Genomic DNA, 25,245 nt, shown 5'->3' with positions numbered 1-25,245 from the left:
AAGCTTATGGGTCAGCCACAAGAAACCTTATGATCGGGTGACGAGCCAAACCATTTCAAGATGGCTCAAGCAGGTGCTGAAAGTCGCTGGTATAAATACTAACATGTATAAATCTCACTCCACCAGGGCAGCATCCATGTCGGTGGCTAAGAGAATAGACTACCAATAGACCACATCCTGGCTACAGCGGGGTGGTCTGGGGAAAGAACGTTTCAAACTTTTTATAAGAAGCCGTTGGCAGAACCTGCATAATTTGCAGAGAAAATATTAGAATCTGCAAATATATAATTTAGCCCGAGGGAGCAATTTGTTTTTTGTTATTGTTAATAAACATCATTATTGTTTTTACAAACAGATTCATGGTTGATTACGATAACATACTTCCTCCCTCAAACGACTTCAGCAGTGAGTGAAGTATGAACTGTTACACGGTTTGAAATCACAGAGCTTTAAAATCTTCACGTAGTCACTCACGTGACTCCAAAGTAAAATAGTAAGATTAAACGAGAACTTACCAGTTTGAAGTTTGATCTGTATTTTATTAGGGGTTACGTGTGATGAGGGATTATGAGCGATGAGGGATTACGTGCCCTCAGCTTCCACGCTCAATAATAGAGATCAACTGGTATCTAAGCTCCCCTTTTCTTTACTATATTTATTTCAATTATTGTGTCTTTCTGTGATTCCACACCACTGCTTTGAAATATGTCGCACATGCGTGCTGGACGGGTTCTTCACGTAACCTCTCATCGTAACTCCTCATAAAATACAGATCAAATTTCAAACTGGTAAGCTCGTTTAATCTTACTATTTTCCTCTACAAACACTCTACACTGCCTAGTGGAGCTGATCCTCACCCTTAACAACTTCTCCTTTGACTCCTCCCACTTCCTCCAAGTCCAAAACGTAGCTACTGCGTCTTTGTAGGGTATGTTGAACAATCCTTGTTCCAGGCGTACACTGGCCGTATTCCTGAACTCTATCTCCATAACATTGATGACTGCATTGGTGCTACCTCCTGCATCCATGCAGAACTCATGGACTTCATCACTTTCACTGCCAATTTCCATCCACAAACTTGGACCATCTCCGACACCTCCCTCCCCTTTCTTGATCTTACAGTCTCCATCAAAGGAAATAAACTATTGACTGCCTTCTATTACAGCCCCACTGACTCCCACAACTATCTTGACTATACCTTTTCCCACCCTGCTTCGTGCAAAGACTCTATCCCGACTCCCAATTCCTCGGGCTACGCTGCATCTGTGGCCAAGATCACGTGTTCCATACTAGAACATCTGAGATGTCCTCATTCTTTAGGGAATGGCGGTTCCCTTCTCCTATCATAGATGAGGCCCTCACTCAGGTCTCCTCGCTACCCCGCAGCTCTGCCATTGCTCCCCCTCCCCCTCGTTGCAACAGAGACAGAGTCCCCCCAGTCCTTACCTTCCACCCAATCAGCCATCGCATACAACACATAATCCTCCAAAATTTCTGCCACCTCCAACGAGATCCCACCACAAGCCACATTTTCCCATCTCCTTTCCGCTTTCCACAGAGACCATTCCCTCCGCAACTCCATGGTTAACTCATCCCTTCCCACCCAAACCACCCCCTCCCCAGGTACCTTCCCCTGCAACTGCATAAGATACCTCCTCCCTCGACTGTCCAGGGATCCCAACAGTCCTTTCAGATAAGGCAGAGGTTCACCTGCACCTCCTCCAACCACATTTACTGTATCCCTTGTTCAAGATGGGGACTCATATACATCGACGACACCAAACGCAGACTGGGTGATCATTTAGCAGAACACCTTCACTCAGCCCGTCTGAACCAACCTGATCTCCCGGTTGCTAAGCACTTTAATTCTCCTTCCCATTCTTACACAGACCTTTCTGTCCTTGGTCTCCTCCACTGTCAGAGTGAGGCTAAATGCAAATTGGAGGAACAGCATCTCATATTTCACTTGGGCAGCTTACAGCCCAGTGGTATGAATATTGATTTCTCTAACTTCAACCCCGGCATTCCCTCTCTCTCTATCCCACCCCCCACCAAGTCACACTATCTTCTCATTTTCACCCTATAGCCTGTTTCCTTTACATTGTTCTTTATCTCTCCACATCACCATCTATATCTCTTGTTTCCCTTATCCCTAACCATTCTGAATAAGGGTCGCAACCCGAAACGTCACCCATTCCTTTTCTCCAGTGATGCTGCCTGTCATGTGGAGTTACTACAGCTTTTTGTGTCTATCTTCGGTTTAAACCAGCATCTGCAGTTCCTTCGTACACAACATAATCAAATACTTGTCCCACCCTAGTCACTCCTCTCATCTGTCACTCTCCAACTGATGGTATTGAAACTTGAAAGCTTGCACCACCAGACTCAGAAACAGCTTCTTCCCCAATGCTATCAGGCTTCTGAGTTGTCCATCCATAATCCAGGGTACTGACTAGTCCATCGCTACCCAATTGTGGATAATTACTTTGTCTCTGGAACTGCTGTGCAACAATGCTGAGAACTATAATCAGCTCTCTGTATATATATTACTTGAATTTGACTTGATTGTGTTTATGTATAGTCTTATCTGATCTGATAGAATAATCATATTCATAGAGTTATACAGTGTGGAAACAGGCTCTTCGGCCCAACTAGCCCACACCACCCAACATGTCCCAGCTACACTAGTCCCACCTGCCTGCATATGATTCATATCCCTCCAAACCCGTCCTATTCATATACCTACCTAACTGTTTCTTAAACGTTGGGATAGTCCCTGCCTCAACAACCTCCTCTGGCAGCTTGTTCCATACTCCCACCACCTTTGGTGTGAAAAAGTTACATCTCAGATTCCTGTTAAATTATTCCCCTTCACCTTAAACCTACGATTTGTCCTCAGGTCCTTGAATAGCATGTTGCAACACAGCTTTTCACTGTACCTCAGTACACATGATAATAATGAACCTAAACCTAAACCTAAATGTTTCAGACATTGAGCTGTCATCTTTAAGTTTAGTGGAGGGATAGCCAGTGAAGAGAAGTGAGGGGGAAGAGGTGGGGCGAGTGCTGACAGGCAGTATGTGGATTCAGCTTCAAACAGTTCCATTAGCAGATGGAGGCAGGAGAGGCAAGGAAGGATTAAAATAATGACAGAGGCCTGGAGGTGATGGGTGGAGGCAACAAAGGGTTGTGGACGTTGGAGTCTGATTGCAAAAGACGGCCAAGTATGGAACCAGATATGGGAGTGGGTTGGGGTCAAGGAAAGAGTGTTGCGGCCCTGTTTCCACCAATCTTTCCATCACCACGCACAAGAAGTGACAAGACAGACACCATTGTATGCAGATGCTGAGAAGTGTGTTCAGCTCTGGCTGAACAACTTCTATTTTTGTGTGTGGACTCGATAAGAAGAAGGGAGATGGGTTTGCAGGTAGGAACCGTGAGTGAATGAACCCTGTGGGAGTCAAGTCAAGAGAGTTTATTGTCATGTGTCCCAGATAGGACTATGAAATTATTGCTTTGCTTAAGCACAACAGAATATATTTGGCAGGAATATAGTAGAACGCCTCATTGAGACCACCAAATGCAATAGACAAGGTTAAAGGAGGTTCAAGTGAATCTCTGCCTCACCTGGAAGGGCTGGTGGTCCTTGGATGGAAGTGAGGGTGTAAGTGTGGTGACAGGTGTGACATCTTCTACGATTTAGAGGGAAGTTGTTGGGAGAATGGTCTCTGTGGGAAAACAAAAAGGGGTGGGGAGGGGATGCGTGACGTGTTGGTATCATATTGTAGCTGTCAGCAATGAATGATATGCCAGATGCAGTGGCTAGTGGGGTGAAAATAAGGCCCAAGGCAACTCTAATCTTGTTCTGTCTTAGTTTAGTTCAGTTTAGAAATACAGCCCAGGAACAGGCCCCACCGAATCCCGACCAGCAATTCCCGCACATTAACACTATCCTACACACACTAGGGACAATTTACACTTATACCAAGCCAATTAACCTACAAATCTCTACGTCTTTGGAGTGTGTGAGGAAACTAAAGATCTTGGAGAAAAACCCACACAGATCACGGGAGAACGTACAAGCTCCATACAGGCAGCACCCGCAGTCGGGATCGCACCCGGATTACCGGCACTACAAGCGCCGTAAGGTGGCAACTCTACCGCTGTGCTGCCCCTTGGGAGAGGTCTTGGGAGAAGTGAGGTGACAGTGGTGGTGCAGGAAATGGAGGAGATGTGGGTGAGGGTTGCCTCAACTACAATGGGGAGAGAAGCCCCTCTTCCTAAAATACGATGGAAATCATGTATAACCTGGAGTGAAAAGGCTCATCACAAGAATAGATGCATCACAAGATAGAGACAGAGAGAAACTGATGTTGTTCTTACAAGAGACAGGATGGGATGTGATGTACTGCAGGTAGTTGTGGAAGTCAGCAAGTTTATAGTAAATGCCGGTTTGTCCGCTGCAAGGTGGCACAGCGGTAGAGTTGCAACCTTATAGTGCCAGAGACCCGAGTTTGCTCGACTATGGATGTTGTTTCTACGGAGTTTGTACGTTCTCCCCGTGATCTGCGTGTGTTTTCTCAGAGATCTTCAGTTTCCTCCCACACCAACAAGGTACAGGTTTGTAGGTTAATTGGCTTGGTATAAATGTAAAATGTAAAATTGTCCCTAGTGTGTGTAGGATAGGATTGCTGATCGGTGCTGACTCGGTGGGCCTGTTTCCGCGCTGTATCTCTAAATTAAACAAAACTAAAAGGAAATCAAGAAAAGGGAGAGAGGAGTCAGGAATAATTGGTGAATTTGAGGGTGGTGGTGATGTTGATAGAATTGATAAGTTGTGCATGTAGGGTTGCCAACTGTCCCGTATCTGCTGGGACATCCCATATATTGGTCGAAAGTGGTTTGTTCCGTAGAAGACCGTCCTTGTCCCATATTTGCCTGCTACTGCTCGGGTCGAGGGGACTGGAGGGTCAGAATGCCACGTCCACCCTACCTCACCCATCCCGACGTAGTGCTGCCCATGGAGTCCCGCCTGCCCGCATTTGGTCCATTTCCCTCCAAACTTGTCCTATTCATGTACCTATCTAACTGTTTCTTAAATGTTGGGATAGTCCCTGCCTCAACTGCCTCCTCTAGCAGCTTGTTCTATACACCGACCACATTTTGCGTGAAAAGTTACCTCTCAGATTCTTATTAAATCTTTTCCCCTTCACCTTAAACCTATATCCTCTGGTCCTCGATCACCTACTCTGGCAAGAGACTCTGTGCATCTACCCAATCTATTCCACTCATGATTTTATACACCTTATAAGTTCAAATTAAAATTGTCAATTAGAATTATGGCTTGCAAGTTATTGTGTAGCAGTTGAAAAACAAAACCAAAGCCAAAGTTCTTCAAGTGAGAGACCAGAAAGCTTTTCCTAGGTTGAGAATAAAACACTTGTTTGATGTTACTTCTTGCATATTTCTTGGATTTTTCCAATGTTTCAGACGATCTTCATAGAAGCACACCAAGAAGTATGTCTGGACTCCTGGAGGAACCAGCTTGGGAGGACTGTTGTACTGAATTTCTCTTGGGCAGACAGCATGAAGATGCTTCTGTCATTACCAAAACTGTATTTGTATCTTTTTTCAGAAGATATTTATGATTACAATGTTACTGAAACCCCTGGTCAGTCCTTATCTTAACAGGACATGAGGCTATGAATATGCATTAGTAGTTCCTCTTTAACAATTTATGGAACTTTAGGAGGCTTATTGTTTTTCAATGACTTATGCATGTTAAATCTCTTAATTGGACTGGGAAGGTGTGAGACTGGATTGCATTCATAGCACTTGGTTGTTCAGGCAATAGATGTCTTGACAGTGAAAAATAATTCAAACGTCCTAATTACCAGTGAGTCAATGAATCCTCTAACCTCTTTCCATGCATTATCTGTTCTTAGGGCCACAATTACTTAGTTGAATGTTAAATATTAGGTGGATGTAGATGTTATATTATCCTCTTGATCTATGATGGGGCTTCCAATAGTCCGAAGGGTTTCGACCCAAAACATCACACATTCTTTCTCTCCAGAGATGCTGCCTATCTCACCCTCCAGTATTTGACATCTCCACCCTTGGAAAAAGATCAGGGTGTGTCAACGTAGTTAGGAAAGATAGCAGATTACTTTTGTTTTTTTGAGGGGAATTGAATGCAAAAATATGTTTAGTTTAGTTTAGTTTAGAGCTACAGCATGGTTACAGGCCCTTCCTCCCGCTGAGTCACACTGACTATCGATCAACCGCACACGAGTTCTATGTTGAACCCACTTTCATCCTGCACACTTGGGGGTCATTTACCGAAGCCAATTAATCTAGAAACCTTCATGTCTTTGGAATGTAGGGGGGAAACCAGAGCCTGGAGAACCTGGAGAAAACCCAGGCAGTCACAGGGAGAATACGTAAACTCTATACGGACAGCACCCGAGGTCAATATTGAACCTGGGTCCATTGTGCTGTAACATAGAAACATAGAAACATAGAAATTAGGTGCAGGAGTAGGCCATTCGGCCCTTCGAGCCTGCACCGCCATTCAATATGATCATGGCTGATCATCCAACTCAGTATCCCGTACCTGCCTTCTCTTCGTACCCCCTGATTCCCTTAGCCACAAGGGCCACATCTAACTCCCTCTTAAATATAGCAAATGAACTGGCCTCAACTACCCTCTGTGGCAGAGAGTTCCAGAGATTCACCACAGTAAGGCAGCAACTTTACCGCAGAATACTGTGATATAAGGTTTCAGTTATATTAGATAGTGATGAGCCCCCTTTGGGAATATTGTGTACAATATTAGTCTCTTTTCTTAAGGAAAAACTTTCATGTAATGGAAAGTTCAGAGAAGGATTAGTAGATGACGAGATGGAACAGGTAAGTTGGCTTCTGAAGAACAAGTTGTTCTGGACAGGTGTGTATCATTTGTATTTTTGTAGAGTGAAAGTAAACTTGTTTAGAGCACAGATTGTGAGTGGTCACAACTGGGTGGATACAGAGAGAATACTTCATCTTGTGGTCAAATGTAGTGGTCACAGGGAAAAGTGTAGTCTTGCCTAATTAAGATGAAGATGAAGTGGATACATTTTGTGGAAGAGGTCTTTGAATGTATTTTAGGCTGTGGTAGATAAATGCTCGTTAAGCAAGGGGATAAACGATTATTGCAGGTGAGGGGAATGTGGATTTCAGGTTACAATTAGATCTGCCATGATTTAGCTTAGTTTAGTTTAGTTTAGAGATACAGCGCGGAAACAAGCCTTTCGGCCCACCGAGTCCACGCCGACCAGTATTTCCCGCATATTAACACTATCATACACACACTAGGGACAATTTTTACATTTATACCAAGCCAATTAACCTACAAACCTGTACGTCTTTGGAGTGTGGGAGGAAACTAAAGACCCAGCAGGAAACAGAAATTCCTGGAGAAAAGGAATAGATGACAATTCGGGTTGAGACCCTTCTTCAGACTGGTCTGAAGAAGGGTCTCGACCCGAAGCATCACCTGTCTTCACTATGTTTTCAGTTGTATGGGGCAGTGATTAGCCCATTAAGGGAATATTGTGTACAATATTACTCTTTTTATAATGAAGAATGTTCATATAATGGAAACAGTTCACAGAAGGATTATTAGATGAAGAGATGGAATGAGTACATTGTCTTCTGAAGAGCACGTTTTTCAGAGCAGGTGTATGTGTCTTTTAAAATTTAGTAGAATCAATGTAAATGTGATTGGTTATCTTTGGTTTAAACCAGCACCTGCAGTTCCTTCCTACACTACCCTTTGTCAAATATTGCTATAAGTTGCTGTTGCTTGAACATATCCTGGATAATTCTTTACTTTGAACAGACTTGTTCACTTTCCTCCATGTCTTTTGAACGTCAGAGATTACACAAGACTATTTTCCTCAACTTCTTCAATGCCACCAGAATACCCTTCTGAATTGTGGATTATTGGAGAAGAAAATATTATTGCTCTTACGGGATGTGAAGTACATCCAGCAGATATTGACTGCAGCAGAAGGCCAGGATTGGAAGGAGGCAAATTAATGAAAGAAAACTAGCTTTTGCATTTACAAATGCGCATGAAACACCATAAATTTGATGTCTAAATCTTTTATTAATTTTGCCAATGTAAAAAACCACCATTTTCTGAGTGGTGTTAGAAGGAACTGCAGAAGATGGTTTAAACTGAAGATAGACACAAAAAGCTGGAGTAACTCAGCAGGTCAGACAGCATCTCTGCAGAGAATGAATAGGTGGCGGTTCGGGTCGAGACTATTTAATGAGTACCACTTGCACCACTCTAAAGAGCAATTGATGCCAAGTGCCAGTCTCTCAATATTAGCACTGTTCTGTTTTTCATTCTCTGGAAAATAAAATGGTAGCTTTCAAAATGTTTATGTTAGGGTTAGACTGGAGACTTGCTCTAATGTAGTCTCTAATGTAGCATATCACATTCAAAAGAGCAAAAAAAAAGATTAAAATAATTATAATTTAATTTCCTTTCCACATCCAGTCTGTAAGAGTCGTTGTAATGTGGAGCATGCAAAGTTAATATTCTACTGGGAGAACAATACAGATCTGTATTCCTAATTTGCTTGATTTTTGCACAAAACTTCTGAATTATACAAAATGATTTTCTTTAACCAATTTAGTACACAGGCTCCTGACGTCCTCATTAGATAAATTTATGGCAATTTTGCAATTTTTTCTTGGGTATAACTATTAATGGGGAACCTCTCCGTTAGTTAAGCAATAAGGCTCATTATGAGATACTGTATAACCTAATAAAGGCCAGCTGCTTGAAGCTGCAGGCTTTGGCATTTATACAGTAGTACAGGAAGCTGTGTCCTAGGCATGCTACCTCGTTATAGGCTATTACATGGTAAATGCTTCAAGAAGAAAAGATAGAAACTGTTGTTCTGAAAGCATGGAATTCATCATCATTCCTTAAATTCCACCTCACAAAACAACGATTGCTCGAAGCTAAATTAATGAGGCATGCTATGGTTTGAGATGCAGATGGAACTACATTCACAAATTGATCCGTCAATCCCATTTGGATAGTAGATGGAATTTTAGATGATGTGGATTTGGATGTTTCTAAAAATTGTCAGGATAGTTGCCATTCAGAGCATTTGGAATAATATAATATGACTAGACTAAGTGGGACCCGTTGGGTCCCATTCTCACATGGGAGGCCTGGTCCCCCAAGGCATTATTCCACCATTCATCCATAGCCCCCAACTGTGCAGGCGGGGCTGACGGGTTCCTGTTGTGACGCCCCTGATCCCCTCTTCTCCCCCCCACTTTGACCATTGCCCCCTCCCTCACCCACTCACTCACTCCACCCCCCTCCTCAACCCCCCTCCCCCCCCCCCATCCACTATTCGCGGCTCTCCGGTGTCGCAGCCATTCCTGCCCATTGGGTTCCCATAGTGACGTAGAACACTCAGTTATTATTGCGCAGGCACAGCTGACGGGCACGGCAAGTGGAAATGGGATTTATTAAAGCTTAAAATGTGAGTAACTCATAAAATATAACAACAATTTAAACATTAAAGATGAGATTTATTCAGTCCATTTTTCTCGTTGCGCCTCTTGTTGCGTTCTGCAGCCAGGGCAGGGGGACGGCTTCAGGCGGGTCAACATCAGAAGTCGAATTGATGTCAAACCCCACAGTCGTGTGGGACACTCATTACAGTGTCGACTACTCTAGACACTGTAATTTCACTTGTTCAATTTTTTTTTAATCACAATATGTCACAACTATGTGTTTTTTTTAAAGGACAATCGCAAAAGGGATCTACCAAAGGAAGTCAGTAACATAAACGTTCCCCAAATATCCAGAGTCCTGAGGTATGGATGCACCATAATAATTAAGGGTATTAAAATCAGCGAAAATGCAAGACGATAAACAAAAGAAAATGGGAGGAATCACATTCTGTAGCTGGAACATAAGGGGTATTAATGAACCAATCAAAAGGGGCAAGATACTAGCTCAGTTGAAATCATACAACACAGACATTACTTTTTTCCAAGAAACGCATCTTAAACACCAAGATCAGATAAGATTGAGGGCGAATTGGATAGACCAAACATATCACTCTTCACACACCTCGAAATCCAGGGGTACCGCAATTATTATTCGCAAAGGAATACCATTCAAATCAAAGAACATTATATCAGACAAGGAAGGGAGATATCTTATAGTTACAGGAGAGATCCATGCTACACCAATCACCTTGGTAAATGTATATGCGCCCAATTTTGATAATCCTCAATTTTTCAATAAAATCTTGAATACAATCGCAGAGTTCAACTACCAAAATGTTATAATTGGAGGAGACTTCAACTGTGTTTTAGACCCGTACTTAGATAAATCGATGTAAAAACAAAGAGGAATTATGAAATCTAAAACTAGTGAACTCTTAAATACATACACAAAAAATACAAACATAACAGACATTTGGAGGATAGCGAATCCGACTGGAAGGGAATACTCGTTTTATTCAACGGTACACAAAACATACTCACGTATAGATTATTTCCTAGTGGATACAAAACTAATCCCTTATACTATGAACCCTAAATATCACACCAATACGATTTCAGATCACTCCCCGCTAACTTTCTTTTTAAAACTGGAAGGAATATCTACGAATAAATCGTTCTGGAGGTTTTCCAGAACAAGGGGTCACAGTTTAAGGATAAGGGGGAAATCTTTTAGGACCGAGATAAGGAACACTTTTTTCACACAGAGTGGTGAGTCTCTGGAATTCTTTCCTGCAGAAGGTAGTTGAGGCCAGTTCATTGGCTATATTTAAGAGGGAGTTCGATGTGGCCCTTGTGGCTAAAGGGATCAGGGGGTATGGAGAGAAGGCAGGTACAGGATATTGAGTTGGATGATCAGCCATGATCATATTGAATGGCGGTGCAGGCTCGAAGGGCCGAATGGCCTACTCCTGCACATATTTTCTATGTTTCTATGTTTCTATGTTTAACTCGCAAATTTTAAAAGACCCACAAGGATCTAAAAAAACAGATGGACTTATTTTTTGAGAAAAACGATACACCAGACATACCGCCTACTGTATTATGGGAATCCTTCAAAGCATTTATTAGAGGAGTCATTATCTCATACCAAGCTTTTCAAAACAAAAAGAATAAGAACGAACAAAGACACTTAGAAGAACAAATCAGACAACTAGATATAGATAATGCTAAAGCAACTATGGATATGAAAAAATAAATAAATAAATAAATAAATAAATAAATAAATAAATAAATAAAATAAACATAATAAAATATTAATATTGAAATTTAAATTAAATAAGTTATTATCAGAAAAAGTTATAAGACTATTCCAAATTACAAAACAGGAACACTTTGAGTTTGGGGATAAATCCCAAAAACTTCTGGCACGCCAACTGAAAGAACGGGAAAAAGACCACGCAATTTTAAAGATTAAATCAGATAGAGGGGAATTATTAACACTACCCAATGATATCAATAAAAGATTCGCTCAATTTTACCAGACTTTATACACATCCAATACGCTAACAGACAGTAATAAAGTTTCAAAGTTCCTGGACAATTGTAATCTTCCAAAACTAGAATTGAAGGAACAAGAGGAACTGGGAGCACAAATTACATCTAAGGAAATAGAAGACACAATAAACACACTAAAAATGGAAAAACACCAGGACCAGACGGATTCAGTAACAAATTTTATAAATGTTTTTACGACATAGTTACACCACGTTTACTGAAAATGTATACATATGCTTTTCAAGAACAAATCCAACCTGAAATACTAGCAGACTCAACGATTACATTAATACTTAAAAAAAGATAAAGACATAGAAGAACCAGGCTCATATAGAGCGATTGCATTGTTAAATACGGATCAAAAAATATTAGCGAAAACACTAGCTAGAAGACTAAGTAAATGTGTTAGTAAATTAATAAACGAGGATCAAACGGCATTTATACCCAAGAGACACTCATTTAATAACCTGAGACGTCTGCTTAACATAATGCATTCACACAAACCTCAAGAACAAGAGTTATCAATCATTTCATTGGACGCAGAAAAAGCATTTGATCAAGTAGAATGGGATTATATGATTAAAGTATTGCAAAAATTTCAAATGGGAGAGAACTTCATCACATGGATAAAATTATTATATAACAAACCTACGGCTAGAATATTAACTAATAATATACTATCTATGAAATTCCAATTATTAAGGGGCAGTAGACAAGGATGTTCACTATCACCGCTGTTATTTGTTCTGGTAATTGAATCTTTAGCTGAAAGAATCCGAACACACCCGGATATTTATGGTTATAATACAAAATATTCAAATAACATAATATCTTTATATGCAGATGATGTATTACTGTACATCACAAAACCCCAAATTAATATACCAAACATACTAAATCTAATTGAGGACTTTGGATCTTTCTCAGGATACAGAATAAACTGGAACAAAAGTGAAATTATGTCGATGAAACCGAAAGACTCAACACATCTCTTAAAATTCCCCTTTAAAATAGCCACAGAAAAAATTAAATATTTGGGAATTTAAATTACTAGAAACTATCATGCTATGTTTAATGCCAATTATAGTCCCTTACTTAAGAAACTAAATAGTCTAATCAAATTCTGGAAAACGCTCCCGATGTCTTTAATAGGTCGAATAAATGCTATAAAGATGATCTTTCTACCACAAATCCTATATCTATTTCAATCAATACCTATATATCTTCCAAAAAGGTTTTTCAAAAAACTGGACCCAGACATTACAAATTTTATATGGGACTATAAATCCCACAGAATACAAAGAACACACCTTAGTAAACCCAAAGAGCTGAGTGGTCTAGCGCTCCCTAACTTTATGTACTATAATGGAGCAGTAAATATTAAAAATATGATTCACCTGCTGGACAATTCTGCCCAGCAGGTGGACTGGATTGTAATGGAGAGAGAGGACTGCTCTCCATGTAATATAGGAGCGACTCTCCTCTAACCAATGAATCTGAATAACAAAAATTACAATAGAAATCCAACTATACATAGCACAATTAGGACTAGGAAACAAATAAACAGAATCTAAAATTAAGAAATCTATCTCTTTTAATGCCAATAGTCAATAATCCGTCATTTAAACCCTCTACCATAGATAAATCATTTACACAATGGGAAAGAATAGGAATTAAAATGCTCGGAGACTTGTATGAATTCGGAAAATTATCATCATTTCAACAATTACAACTGAAATATAATTTGAGAAATAATCAATATATTAAATATCTTCAATTATGTGACTATCTGAAAAAATACAAAAAAGACTATCATAACATGCCTCCAGACTTACTGGACGAAGCAACGAAGACAAAGGCAGAATCAGCAAACCTAATATCATACTTATACAACACTATTTTAAATATAGAAATACCTACAACTGATGGTATTAGAAGAGACTGGGAACAAGAACTAGCTATAAAATTTTCAAAAGAGAGCTGGGATAAACACTTACTATATGTGCATAAATGCTCGATCAACGTACGACATACTCTAATTCAATTCAAAACATTACATAGACTATACTATTCAAAAACAAAAATAAATAAACTTTTCCCTAACGTCTCACCCATTTGTGATAAATGTAAGTCTCATGAAGCTACCATAGCGCACTATTTTGTTTTTTGTATAAAAATCCAAAAGTTCTGGAACGAAATATTTGAAATCTTCACAAAACTATTTAAAATAAAACTCATACCAAAAGCAGAATAGATTATTTTTGGAATATCGGAAGGTAGCCCTGAACTAAACGTGTTTCAAATGAGTTTACTTAATTACGGGCTAATAATGGGAAAAAAGCTTATACTCAAATTCTGGAAAAACGCTCCTATACCACCAATAAAAATGTGGATTTCAAACATGTTCGAAACATTACACCTGGAAGAGATGAGACTCCTCCTAACAGGCAAAGCAGACCACTTCCAAAAGACGTGGTCTGCATTTATGGACTTATTACAAGCATAAAGTGCAATAGTAATTTAAAAAATAAATGGTGCCAGGATCTGGTAACGGGGGGTGAAAAATACTGTTGGTGTATCCCTTTTTGCGGAGTTTAAAAAAATATATATAATAGAGCGATTGTTACTCTTTCTTTCTTTCTTTTCTAGGGTCTATTTCTTAACTTTCTTCTCTAACTCCTTTTCTAATGGGCTTTCTTTTCCCAACACTTTCCTGCACCTTCACGACTCTTTCTCACTTTCCTTACTTCTTTTATTTCTCTCTTTTATAAAGCTCAAAAAATGAAGGGGTACAACAAATGTAATGAGATATATGTGGTGTGTATTACTGTAACTTAATGTACTTCTAATAAAAATAAAGTAAAAAAAAATAAAATTTAAGCATTAAAGATGAGATTTATTCAGTCCGTTTTTCTCGTTGCGCATCTTGTTGCGTTCTGCAGCCAGGGGAAGGGGGACAGCTTCAGGCGGGTCTGTCGGGGCCCTGTGGGAAGGGGGGGGGAAGTGCTGCCATGGCCTACCGCTGCCTACCCCACCACTGCCTACCCCTGCCACTTCCGTGGCCTATCGCTGCCACTGCCTATCGCTGCCGCTGCCTGCCTCTGCCACTGCCACTGCCTGCCACTGATGCTGACTACCCCTGCTGTGGCCTACTGCTGCTACTGCCTATTGCTGCCACTGCCTACCCCTGCCACTTCCGTGGCCTAAAGCTGCCGCTGCCTATCGCTGCCGCTGCCTGCCTCTGCCACTGCCACTGCCTGCCACTGATGCTGACTACCCCTGCTGTGGCCTACCACTGCTACTGCCTATTGCTGCCACTGCCTACCCCTGCTTGCCATTGCTGCTGCCTACCCCTGCCGTGGCCTGCCGCTGCCTATCACTGTCACGCCCTACCACTGCCATGGCCTACTGTGCCGCTCCCCACCTTCAAGAAGGGGCAGTCGGGGGCAGGGGGGGAGCATCCTGCAGCTGGGGATGGGATGGCTTCAGTTGGGGGGCCCAGTGGTGTATTTGGGAGGGGTGTGTGGGCAGGGGGGGATTCGGGGGGAGGGGAGTGTGGGCGTGGGGATGGGGTGTGTGGGCGGGGCGGGTGTTGGCAGGGGTAGGTGGTTGTGTGGGCAAGCGTGTTGTGGGGGGAGAGAGGTGCATGGGGGGGAGCTGTGGGGCGGGGGTGTGTGGGCCGAGGTGAGTTGTGGGGAAAGGGAGCCGTGTGGGCAGGGGGGGGGGGGGGTTTGTGGCAGGATGGGGGGTGTGTGGGCCGGGTGGTGTGGGTGGGGGTGTGTGTGGGGAGGAGGGTTGCAGGGGGAGGGATGTGGGTGGGTTGTTGACGGAGGGGGGGTGGTGTGGGCGGGAGGGGAGAGAGCTCAGATAAAAGACGGGGGTTGTGAGGGAGAGAGGGGTATCACGGGGGAGGGGGGCAGGATCCAGCAAGGGGGACCATAGGAGAAGGGGCTGGAGCTGACTGTGCGATGGGGACTCACAGCAGGCGCTGGTCGCTGGACGATCTCGTCCTCCGGGATCAGATTCTCCAGTTTCCGGTCCCGCCGAAAATTGTATCCGATTGGAAACATCCACCGGCCATCCTCAGCTCCAGTAAAGACGCGATGGCACAGGAAGGGGCGGACCATCCCACGGAGTGACAGGAGAAAAGACCAATCCATGCGCTGCTAACTGGCAGGAGAGGAGATCGATCTGCACACGTGTGGATTTTAAGATTTTTCAACCCTCGCTAACTTTTACATTAGACCACCAATCGGAACAAAACTTGATGCACTCGCAGCACATGGGAACAGTGAGTAAGCTGGTGAAAAATTGCAGCACTGTCGCATACCATTTTTGTACAAATAGAATGACCGCCCAAGCCGGAAGATAGACAGAGTTTTAGTTATGTATAGATAACAGATAGATTCGTGATTAGTACAGGATATGGCGAGAAGGCAGGAGAATGGGGTTAGCAGCGAGAGATAGATCAGCCATGATTGAAAGGTGGAGTTGACTTGATGGGCCGAATAGACTAATTCTACTATCACTTTTGACCTTATGACTAATATTCAGTGTGTAAAATGAGAGAACATCTTGGATGTAACAATGGTCTGTGTATTTTTGTTCTTGATAATTCAACACATTAGCAGGATTCTTAAGTTTAGTTTAGTCTAGTTTAGTTTGAAGATGCAGCGCGGAAACAGGCCACTGAGTCCACATTTCTGCAGATCTAAACTATCCTACACAAACTAGGGACTTTTTTAAAATGTTTATACATTTATACCAAGCCATTTAACCTACAAACCTGTACGATTTTGTAGTGTGGGTGGAAACCAAAGATCTCGGAGGAAGCTCACGCAGGTCACAGGGAGAATGAACAAACTCAATACAGACAGCACCCATAGTCAGGATCGAGCCCAGGTCTCTGCTACTGTAAGGCAGCAGCTCTACCGCTACGTCCATGTACCGTACCGTCACCATAAGTTACGTATTTATCATTTCAATATTGTGGCATAATCTACCTCAAAAGGTTAAAATATTTGCGTTAGATGGGCAACGATGGGAGATTCATGTGCTCGGCAACATTTTAGGACAGTGTATCCAAACATTGTTGAGCAACCTGTCCGTCATCAGACTACCTACCCCCTTTGACACTTGAGAAAGCAGCTGTTAAACTTTGGTTATCACTCTTTATACAGTGAGGGTGTTAAGTTTCAGACAAGTCTCCTGGTGGGGTAATGCAACAGTGAAGATAAATATTTGACAAGTGCTGCATATTCCTTTGAATCCCCAAATTTGAAGTAACCTCTCTTCTTCTTCTTCTTCTTCAAAATGTTCTTCTTCTTGTGTAGGAAGGAACTGCAGATGCTGGTTTACACCGAAGATAGACACAAAATGTTGGAGTAAATCAGCAGGACAGGCAGCATCTCTGGAGAGAAGGAATGGCTGATGTCTCAGGTCGAGACCCTTCTTCAGACTTTCAGGCATGTTCTTCTTCTTCTTTGCCATTGATACACAGATTTGATTAATTTGCTGTTAAAAATAAAGTCCACATCCTTCACGAAACCACGTGGCTTTAAATCAACAGAGAATTAACCGCAGGTTCGAATGGCTCGATTGTAATCATGTATTCTTTTTCTGCTGTGCCATTGCTTTGATAATCTGCCATTGTATTCAGAGCATTTTCCTGAAACTGAGTTGGTGGTAGTTCTCCAGTGTTTCAAAGTGACAATTGTAGTTTGTCAATGCCTCTGAAACACACATGAGGGTGGGAATCACTGCTGGTCAGTGGACCATTAACATTATTCTCTTCAATCAGTCAACAGCCAGTCAGGAGGCAACGGTGACTTTAGGCCATCACTGAGAAATGCCACAAATTATGCAAAGTTATCCCTGAGGAACAGGGTCTCACCATGGATTTAGATTTTTGATTAAAAAAAAGGGCAGATTTTCGTGCTAGAGGCAGGTGGTTAGTAAACCCTTGCCTTCCAGATAATTAATGTGAACATCATCCCACTATGTGGTTCAGTGTTGAAACTAACAATGACTTAGAGTTTAACCTCTGAATGGACAAACACAAATGTTATCACAGTCATAGCGTCACACAGCATGGAAACTTCAGCTAGACCCAAATCCTGTGTTTGACTAGTACAATGCTGAAACTTTTCTCTTCACGAACCTGTCCAAATGTCTTTTAAATGCTGTTATTGTACCTGGCAGTTCAATAGACAATAGATAATAGGTGCAGGAGTAGACCATTCGGCCCTTTGAGTCAGCACTGCCATTCAATGTGATCATAGCTGATCATCCCCAATAAGTACCTCGTTTCTGCCTTCTCCCCATATCCCTTGACTCCGCTATCTTTAAGAGCCCTGTCTAGCTTTCTCTTGAAAGCATGCAGAGAGCCAACCTCCACCTGAGGCAGAGCATTCCACAGACTCCCAACTCTCTGTGTGAAAAGGTTTTTCTTAATTTCCGTTCAAAATGGCTTACCCCTTATTCTTAAACTGTGGCCCCTGGTTCTGGACTCCCCCAACATCGGGAACAAGTACCCATCAAAAGTTGCTACTTAGCATGCAAAAAGTGTGCAAAAATGTGCAAAAGTTGCAGTTTTGGTTCCTATCAAATATTTCTCCACTCACCATAAACCTCTATTTCTTCATTCCCTTGCCCTGAATAAAATGCTTTGTTCATTCACTCTATCGATTACCCTCAGTATTTTTTACACCTCTCTGACAACAATCTATGAGGAATAAAGTCCTAGTGTTTCCAATTGCTCCCTGCAACAAAAGCTTTTCACTGTACCTCGGTACATGTGACAATAAACTGAACTCAATAACTAAGCTAAACTGAACTAGTCTCAGCAAAGTGGGTGCCGTATACTTTGGGGCATCCTAAGGCTGGGGAGGGATGGGTACCACATCACCTTGGGCACCATATCGTTCAATTCCAATGAAAATGCAATTTGAACAGACATTTTGAGACATCCAAGGGGTCAATGAAATCTACCCTTTTCCTTTCAGCTTCTCTGGGTTATACCCAGAGGAGGTCAGGCATGCAGAGGAACATCCAGCGACATGAAATGCATGCTACAATGCCACTTCCACTACATATATAAAAGCAGTCGACTCATAAGTAAGTGAAACTTCATGAAGCTTGTGAAGCTTTAGCTAAACTTCAAGCCGATTTGCCTAATCTGTTGTTGCCGACCAGTTACAGAAGATCCCCTCGAAGTTATTTTCCTACTTGGCCCTTACTCTGAATTCCCCTCATGCCAAAGCAGCAATCTAAAAATTGACAGCACTAGCTGTCTGCTATTGTGTCTGCCAGTCTGTTAGCCCCACTCCTCCACACCCTACACTTCCTCGCCCTTGTCCACCGTCCGGACTCTAAGTGGTGGTTGGTGTTGCCTTCCAGTTGCGGGGAGCCCTACGCAGGGATTCTCCCCTTCTACATAAGGGACCTGTGGTGGAGAGTACTGTATCGAGGAGTCCCCTGCAACCTGTTTCTCTTGCGGTTCACAGACTCGCCAGCCGCCTGCCACGTTTGCGGGCTGGACAAGTCTGTGTCCCACGTGTACATGGAGTGCGTGAGGCTGCAGTCCCTGTTCCATTATCCAAAGGGGCTGCTCCTTGCCTTCTGGCTGCACTTCTCACCCATCATCTTCATCTTTGGACACCCTGTGCGTAGGGGAGAGGGTAGGGCCGAAGATGTCCTGGTTGGGTTGACCTGGGCCTGGCCAAGCTGGCCATCCGCGAGTCACGGCACCAAGCGGAAGAGGGCTCTGCCCGATTCAGCTGCTTGCCACGCCAGATTATTGATAATATTAACACCAAAGAACTTGAACTATTTCAACCTGCACTTTTGATGCTGTTTGCCTTCTGCAGTCCATGACTTGCTCCTTTTTCATTGCTAATACTGAGGGATTCCCTTCTCTTTTGAGATCCCATGACAATCCTTCCTTCACATTCACTGCTGTTCCTCATGGTGTCATTAGCCAAATTTGAAGCAATTTCAGTCATCTATGAAGAGCCACTTTAAATTCTACAAACAGGTTAAAATAGATCGGACCACATCAGAGGTTGACTAAGCTGGGACTCTATTCCTTGGAACACAGGAGGATGAGGTGTGATCTTATAAGATAATGATAAGATCATGAGAGGAATAGATCAGTTCGAAGCACATAAACTCTTGCCCAGAGTAGTTGAATCGGAGACCAGAGGACAGGTTTAAGGTGAAGGGGAAAAGATTTAATAGGAATCTGAGGGGTAACTTTTTCACACAAAGGGTGGTGGGTGTATGAAACACGCTGCCAGAGGAGGTAGTGGAGGCTGGGACTATCCTAACATTTAAGAAACAGTTAGATGGGTACACGGATAGGACAGGTTTGGAGGGATATGGACCAAACGCAGGCAGGTGGGCCTAGTATAGCTGGGACATGTTGGCCAGTGTGGGCAATTTGGGTTGGAGGGCCTATTTCCGCACTGTATGGTATATATGACATCAGAAAGGAATCATCAAGGCAGATCTACACAAACCTTGCACTTGCTAAATATTTTGTTTTCTCTCATTGTTGCATCCTGGCCACATGCTGATGGAATAAATACCTTTGTGGTTTGCAATTTTTCCAGGTAATTGGACTTCCTTATGTGTGCAGTGATGGATAGACGGCACCTGTAGGAAATATCCCAGAACCCTACTCTTCTAATTATGACCAGGATTCATCATGGGAGGAGATCATTGACAGACCTGACAAATAATCTATCAGCTTTATGCTTTTATGTGTAAGAAGGATTATGCAGATGCTGGCTTACACCAAAGAGAGACACAAAATGCTGGAGAAACTCAGCAGGACAGGCAGCATCTCTGGAGAGAAGGAATGGGTGATGGACGTTCCGAGTCCAGACCCAGAGATGCTGCATGTCATGCTAAGTTACTCCAGCATTTTGTGTCTGTCTTCGGTAACGTGTGCCCATGTGATCCAGGGTGAACAGGCAGTTTTCAGGGGAGTTCTTTATTACTGCCACCACCTGTACTGATGCCCACTTTTTTCACTGACAGCTTTTTCCTGCCTGTTTACCATCTTACATAGCTGCTACCTCCAGCAAGTGCTGCCTGCATTTTGCTCCATTCTGTCTTAGCATGAGAGAGTATTACATAGAAACTGGTCCTTCGATACACTATGATCCGCACTGCTCATCATTCCTCTCTGCATCAATCCCAATTATCTGCATTAGGACCATCGGTCTCCTGGGCGGGCAGTTGAAGTACTTACCTGATGCATCTGAAATCTACCTCCATCACCTGGCAATGAACTGCAGACTCCAACCATCTTCTGAGTGAAATAAGTCCCCAATTTCTCACCTTAAACCTATGCACTCTTGTCTTACATGCTCTCACCATGGGAAAAACAATTTGAAACTACCTATCTCTGCCCTCATAGATTGAGATCAGGAACCCCCCCCCTGCCCCCCAAACCCCCACCAACCCCCCTCTAGAAAATACAATCCTAATTTATTCATTCTCTCCCTGTGGAAAAGCCAAAGTGCTGGAGGTGCTCAACAGATCAAGCAGCATCTGGGGAGGGAACGGGCAGACAACATTTTGGGTTGTGAACTTTCTTAAGACTTTGTGTCTTTCTTGTTTCTCCAGTGTCTCGCTGAGCGCTTGTTGTTGTATTCCAACACTCCTGAAATGTGAGTGAGAAAACGGATTGTTTCTGTCATGGTTCCCAGGTTGAATTTTAGTAAATAAAGATCTATTAAAATATTTGACAATCCATTTTTATGCCCAACTTTCTGCAGAGTGTTACACACTAAAAGCCCTGTCCCACGGTACGAGTTCATTCCAAGAGCTCTCCCGAGTTTGCCCTGATTCGAACTCGGAGATTTACGGTAATGGCCACTCGTCGGTACTCATGTTGAAAAATCTTTACGAGTCTTTCCGTGCTTACCTGCCATTCGAGAGTTTTCCCGAGTACCTGCTGTTAGCGTATTGAGCCACTAAGAGACATCCCCGAGCTCTGATGGACCTGCTACGTTCATTCTCCGTGCTCACCACAAGTTTGATTTTTTATAAAACTCAGGAGAGCTCTTGGAATGAACTCGTACCGTGGGACAGGGCTATTAATGTGCCTACATTGCGTCTGTCTTCACCAAGGAGAAGGACATAGAGGGCTGTGAGATCTGTATGGAGAACACCAATATGCAAGGACAGTTTGAGATAAAGAAATAGAAAGTGTCAGAGCTCTTGAAGAGCATTAAGGTGGATAAATATCCAGGAACTGATGGATCTATCCCAGGTGATTGATGGAGGCAGAGAGGAGATGACACAAGCCTTGACAAAGATGAAGGAAACAGGCCATTGTCAGCTGTTTGCTAGGTGAGAACTAAAAGTTTCCAATTGAATTCCATGAAATTAAAATTCATGGCATTAAAGACTATTTGCATGACTGGGAGGTTGACACATTGGAAAGAGAAAAAAAACTAGAAATATTTAGAAAGTGCACAAATTGAAAAAATGTGCCCGCTGGCATCCTGCAGTTACCTTCACAGGAGCTGCATTTATTCACCGTATTAATTTAGATATTAGGATAAAAACTAATGTATACACAATGATAGATAGCATTGAAAACAGGAGCAATAAAGCACTAAATTACATCTTTGTTTGCTGCTTGTAAACACATGTGATGTTATCGTTCATTGTCTCTCCATTGGTAATTGAAAGTACAAAGCTAGACGTGATTAGTGCGCACTGATCTTCACACAATTAGTGCAAATAAAGAAAGATAAATTTAAATTGATTGAAATATTTTCCATATCTCTCATTTCCCGCTCACCTGCTGAGTTACTCCAGCATTTTGTGTCGACCCTCTCTCATTTCCCTTATCCCTAACCAATCTGAAGAAGGGTCTCAACCCGAAACATTACCCGTTTCTTCTCTCCAGAGATGCTGCCTGTCCCGCTCAGTTACTCCAGCATTTTTGTGTCAATCTTCAGTTTATTGTCACGTGTGTCAAGTCTCGGTGAAATTCTTCGCTTGGTAAGGTATTCAAACAGTCGCCACATAAAGGACGCTGAGAAAGTGACAAAGTACCACCTGCCAGGTACCCCTTTATTCTCCTCACACACCCTCACGGCGATACTCTCCATGCCGGGACCTCCTTTATTCTCCCCTCTCCCCCACCACCCCTCCCCCTCCCCTTTGTCTCTCAGTTCAGTTTCTGTACAGTAGAAATTATAACGGGAGAATTATAAAGGGCTTCAATACCATGAAGTGTTTGGACAGAACGGAAATGGAAAAAGGAATGTGATTTTCTGTGGCTGAAGAGAAAACAGATTTAAATCAATGTGCAAAAAATATTAGAGATGCCACAAGGTAAAATAAACATTGTGAAATGATGCTATCTGTAACGTGCTGCCTGAAAGGTTGTTTGAAGTAAATGCAATAATATTGTTTTTAAAAAGGCTTTAGATAAGAATCTGAGCAGAAATTATTTTCCAGCGTTGAGAAAGAACTGCAGTTGAATAATACCGTGTGCTTGCATAGACACAATGGGTAAAATAGGCCCTTTGTTGCTGTCGGTTCATTCTCTCCATCTAAATGTCATGAACTGGTGACAGTAAATGGCATGAGAGAAGTCTTATCTTATGCAATCACAGACTGAGCCTGAGAGCAAAGACTCTTTCACACGGGCATAACATTTGCCAGCACTGAAAAATACGAGTTAGGATCATGATGCATAAATAACCAGCACCCATTTAAACCTGTGTAGGATGGAACTGCAGATGCTGGTTTATATTGAAGATAGACACAAAATGCTGGAGTAACTCAGTGGGTTGGGCAGCATCTCTGGAGAGAAGGAATGGGTGATGTTTTGGGTCGAGACCCTTCTTCAGACTGAGAATCAGGGGAGAGGGAAACTAGAGATATAGAAGAGTGCAAAGATAATGTAAGGTGTTAAAAGGACAGATCAAAGCTTCAGGTTGAGATCCTTCTTCAGGGTCTAGATCTAGGAAGAAGGGTCTCGATCAAAACGTCACCTGTTCCTTCTCTCCAGCGGTGCGGCCTGCCGTGAGTTACTAGAGCATTTTAAGCCTATCCATTTAAACCTGATGAGCGAGGCAAACCACTGGAGCTGTCACGCCTATCCCTACGCCAACACGGGAGATCTAATACCCATCTCTACATCTTAACCCTCACAACAATCCAGGGATCCCAGCAGCTCTTCCAGTAGGTACAGAGGTTCATATGTACCTCCTCCAATTACATTCAGTGCTCCTGATATTCACGTGCACCTATTCAAAGCTTGTCTACCATGTTCGGTGCTCCCGATGCGGCGTATTTTACATCTGTAAGCCCAACCCTAGAGTCGGCAACACTTCCATTTGGACAATCTAGGCTTGATGGATCTCCCAGTTGCCAATCATTTTAACTCCCCTTTGCATTCCCATATCGATCGACCTTCCTGTCCTGGGCCTCCTCCATTGCCACAGTGAGATCACATGCAAATTTGCGGAACAGCACCTCAGAGATGGCTTGGATAGCTTAATATGAACATTGAATTCTCCAATCTTTAGTAAATCGCCCCTCCCCTCCCTTTTACCCTCTGTGACCTATGCCCATCATGGTGGTCTTCTACTTTCCTCTTCCCCCTGTCACCTTGCTCCTCAATCCCTGCCTACTTCACACTCTTCTTCTCTCCTTGTCTGACACCTTTTTGTCTTGTATTCTTGTATTCTTGTATTCAAATTTTATTGTCGTTGCCTCACTTTGAGACAACGAAATGAATTTCCGGTACAGCAGTATCGTTAAAAAAAAAAAAATCACAAGAAAAATAATAAAAATAAATAATAAATAAATAATAAAACATATTAAAAAATAAAATTGAAATTGAATTAAAAATTTAACAAAAGCACAAACACAAAAAGTCCACAACACAACATAACATAAATGGCACCCAGGTGAGGACGGCACCATAGTCCAGCCAGCCTCCCCTCCGTGTCCATCCGTAGTCGGGGCCTTCCGAGCACCCGCAGTCGCCGCCCCGGGTGGCCCGATGTTCAGGCCCTCACGCCGGACTGGTGGAACGCTGACGCCGAGCCCCGACGGTGAGCATCCTCCTCCTCAGCGGCCCGGACCTCCCGATCAGCCGCCTCCCTCTGCCGGAGTCTGCAGCTCCTGAGTCCGCAGGCCGAGCCGGGCAGAGTCACAGGACCCCGAGAGATCTCATTTCATCTCTACCCATTGGCCAAGCAACACTTGCATCCACTATCACTTGCCTTGTCTGTCCCACCCCGACCTCTTTTTCAGCCTTCTCCCCTACCACAATCAATCTGAAGACCGTATCCATAGCCTATCCATGTCCTCCAGAGATGCTGCCTGCCCCCACCGAGTTACTCCAGCACTTTGAATTTTTTTGATAAACCAATATGTGCAGTTCCTTGAGTCAACACAATTCTTGTTGACAGAACAAAACTAATCAATTAATTTTTCAGTGCCTTAACACAAATCAGCATGGTCTGTTTTTATCAAAAGCTATCTTCTGCAGAAAAGCAAGCTGTGATTCATCGGAATGACATCTGATAATTTCAGGAGAGATCTTAATTCTCCACAATTTTGAGAAAGATAGTGAAGGTCATAATTTGGGATGGATGGAAATAATTTTCTGATTTG

Source organism: Leucoraja erinacea, chromosome 6, assembly GCF_028641065.1.
Source record: "Leucoraja erinacea ecotype New England chromosome 6, Leri_hhj_1, whole genome shotgun sequence".
Classification (NCBI taxonomy): domain Eukaryota; kingdom Metazoa; phylum Chordata; class Chondrichthyes; order Rajiformes; family Rajidae; genus Leucoraja; species Leucoraja erinaceus.
The sequence above is the reverse complement of the archived record's forward strand: the minus strand, read 5'-3'. Positions refer to the sequence as shown.